This window comes from Diachasma alloeum, unplaced genomic scaffold (assembly GCF_001412515.2).
Source record: "Diachasma alloeum isolate Michigan unplaced genomic scaffold, Dall2.0 Dall_scaffold_00307, whole genome shotgun sequence".
NCBI lineage: Eukaryota > Metazoa > Arthropoda > Insecta > Hymenoptera > Braconidae > Diachasma > Diachasma alloeum.
Genome location: NW_021680446.1, coordinates 274,013 through 278,032, shown reverse-complemented (window position 1 = coordinate 278,032; position 4,020 = coordinate 274,013).

Sequence of the window (4,020 nt, the reverse complement as noted above, 5' to 3'; positions counted from 1 at the left end):
TGTTCACAAATAGGTATTTATAACTAAACTTAGTAAACGTGAGTCACATACCGTCTGGGCACGTAGAAAGACTCAATAACGTATATTCATTCATTTTGAGGTGTTTCTGGACATATTCCGTTTTTATACTTTTCGAGATGTTTTTTTGGTCATAGGAGATTGTATTCCAGTTGTTTGGAATAGTATATTGTGCACCAAGTGCGAAAAGTCATGTTTTCCACTCGCGAGGTGCACTTGCTATTTTTTGTCTTGGCGGACGCAAAGTGCACATTTTTGTCTCGCGACCCGAGAAAATCTGACTTTGTGGCTACGGTTCTAGAATCTAGAAAAATGCGGTTGTAACCACCAGAGGGAAAATGAAGGACCCTGACCCGCGTGCGGTTTTATTTTATCTCCCTAGGTTGGAAATCTATTATTTTAATACACCTACAAAGGAAAGTTTCTATTTTGCTTTCTGATCAGCAGGAGGAAAGTGAATATTATTACAGAGCAAACTACGAACTTCCCGTGCAAATGTGTGAAAATCGTATATTTTATCACTTGTGCGTAAAGTCAAACTTTACGCTCTAGTCACATAATCTACTATTCCGATACGAGTGGGTAAAAATAGTTTTTGACCCGTGGAAGGTGACTTTTAAGGGTTGCTGAACATTTTTCCCACCAGTATTGAAACCTATTTTTCACCACATTGTATGGAAAATTTTACTTCACGCGCAAGTGATGAAAATAGGATTTTTTCACACCTAGTAGATAAATCGGTTTTTTCCCCCGATCGAGTGATCCTGAAGGTCTAATTTTCTCCGGCGGGTGAATATCCGCTCACTCGTGCGGAAAACGAGTCGTTTTTTTTCATCCCAACGAAAATTTTCCGATCTATCAAATGGGGCGATTATCAACCCCAATTTCATGAATTAGAATTATCGTTTTTTATGAAAATTTTTCGAATGGAGAATTCAATGATTTAACGACAAACAAAAAAATGAAAGGATGAGGAACATCAGAAGGATCGATCGTGATCGGGTAATTGCCCGGAGCTCACTCCGAAAATCGGTAGTATTATAAACACGAAGCGATAATTCTGTTATCGCTCTTAATGATAGGTTACAGGCTTCATTTTTATAAGCCATTCCAATTTTCATCGATCGATATATAACATCTCTTTCATTATTTATTTTTTCTTCTCCTCTCATTTCCACTCGTTGAGGTGAGTTTTTTTGCATGCCAGGGCCACTGAATTAATTATTTCGATTGAATTTTTCATAACAAAATGGAGACAAATGGAAAGGGAATTTTAGTTTTTTTTGTTTAACTTGTTTTTTTTTTTTTTTCAATTTGAAAGGAGTGGACATCTCAGGTTGCTCGTATGACACTTGGAAGGTGTCGTAAGGTGAGAAAAAAAGGGTACGAAACACCAATTTTGACGCCCCAACGGGTCACACGATGCAGATAAAACCGATGGATTAAAAAAAAAATAAAAAGGGATTCACTTTGTTTCCTCATCGTTAATCACGAGATATTTCACCTCGAAAATGTCGTAACTCAACAATTCCAATTATTTCTCATTAAAAAAAAAATCAAAAACAAATTGTCAAAATTAAAATTTTTTTTTCAATTGAAAAAAAAAATACAGAGCAAATTTATATAATTAAGTATTATTTATTTTATCTCATCTCAAATTTTTCGGTCTACGAAATGGGGTCGTTATCGACCCCATTCGATAAATCGCAAGAGATGTTCTTTGTAATGATTTTTTTAATGTCAAGAGGAATAATTTTGATGCATTTAATTTTCAACATTAATTATTGCAATTAAAACAAATTTATTTCCTTCAATTTCATCGTATAAATTTGCGTGCAAAATGTGGCCACATGTTGTTGGTCATCCCTCTCTCCCTCACGCAAACGGTTATTCGTTGATCAAAAATCGTATTACTTATTTATTAGGGTTCCGTACCCGGGTGGTCCCTGCGACATGACGGAATCGATTACACGTCCTGCGCCATTTGGACGACGAATTCGAAGAACTTGTTCAGGATTAATTCAAGAGAAAACCGAGTAGACGTAAAAACTTTAAGTGAATTGAAAAATTGTCGTAGAAGAGATTTGTCTATTGTGAACACTTGAATTTTTTCGGGTACTTACCTCGGTGGAACAGAACTTTGTTCGGAGTGTTTTTGTTTATCCCATTATTTTTTTTGTTCATAATTGTAAAATCATGAACAATTGTATTGACAGCACGGCGGGAAATATTATCGGTGATCATCAACGAGCAAGAATAATACTTTGTTCGGAGTGTTTTTGTGTTTTTTTTTCATTGATTTTTCTTTGTTTATAATTCTATTACCTTTAATTCGGCGGTTTGTTTATTAGGAACTTAGGATGCGGCCAGAACTCAAAGCCCTTTGTATTGCTACTCTCTACCATTTTGTTAGTGTTTATCCGGCAATGAGTGTCGACCCCATTCTTGTTGTAATTAAAAAACACTGGATTTTCATTGTTTCGGATGAACAATTTGAAACAATTGTTTCAGTTGATCATTGTTTCACTCGATATCTCAGGTGATTATCAAAGGACTTCGATGGATGAGGGCTTATTTTGAAGAGTACAATGCCCTCTTCGATGTGAATTTTGATTTTTGTGAATCGGTCAATTAGCTCCCGAGATATCGTAGATTGTATTTTTAAACAATGCTCTTTTTGTTCACAATAACGATTATTGTTTCGTTCAATATCTCAGGAACTAGCCGATCGATTGCGACGATCGTTCTCTCATTTCAAAGCTCCTCCAGTCCCCTTCGAATTATACTTTGAAAATTTCAATTCTATCGACTCATTTACGAGATATCGAAGTTTCAAATCGTAAACAAAGTTTATCCATAACCTCCAAATACTTTGTATCACCCTGAACAATGAAAGACCCTTATAAATCTGTTAACCAACGCATTTCATATTGTTTAATGTCGTCGCGTTGTTCAGCATTAGAAAAAGTCATGGAAAAAAATGAACATGAGAAGACAATCTTTAGAAACAAAGGGAATAAACAAAGATCCCTCATAACCTCAAAAAAATTTAACCTAAACCTCAATCATTGTTTACATCAATATCTCGGGAACTAGTCAGTTGATTTTGACGATCGACCACTCATTTGAAAGCTCTAGAATTCCTCTTTGGAATAAAATCCAGATAATTCCGCTCTTGAACTGACATTTTCAAGATAAAGGCCTTGAAAATCGTAAACATCATCCAATCACCAAACCATCGCGAAATAAATAAAAACACATGATTACAATTGGTATGTACAGTTTATTCTGGGATTAATATAGATAATTCTCATGATAATCGGGGGTCGGTAAAGAGTGGGAGAATTTTCTTCACAATTTTTTTTACGTTTAGATATCATTACAATATTTCCAAGTTTTCTTCCAAGACAAAAACCCAAAAATGCAAAATTGTCAATTTCAATCTAACAAAAACAAAATTACAACAAAAAACGGGGCGTTAAGGGGTTGGGGGGTAGGGAGTGGGGGGCGGCGGGGTTGGAGTCTATCCTCGTCCCCAGCCTCACAACAGCATCCTCATTAATTACACATTTCAATCGGTTAATTAATAAATTCTGCATTATCTCATTCATCTGTTTAATTACTCTCCTATTATCTTTTTTCTTCCATTTTATAAACGGTGAATTGTGTGCGTGAGTGAACTAGTGGTTGCCGAATTTCACCATGAAATACAATCTTAAAAAAATCTCATTTTTATAATATTTCAATGGTTGCATTCGGCATTTAGGAAGTCTCTGTAGTAACCAGCGGTAAAACGTATCACAAGTATGTAGCATCCATCAGTTGTTTTTTTTTCCTCTCAAATCGGTTAATTAACATTAAAAATATGAAGTTCAAAAAGGGTTCGCTAAATTTTTTCGAGTCTCTCTAACTCATGACAACAACTGAAAAATCCGATTGAAACAAAAATAGAAATTATTAATCCTGTATATTACATATTATATTGTACAATCTGCTTGATAA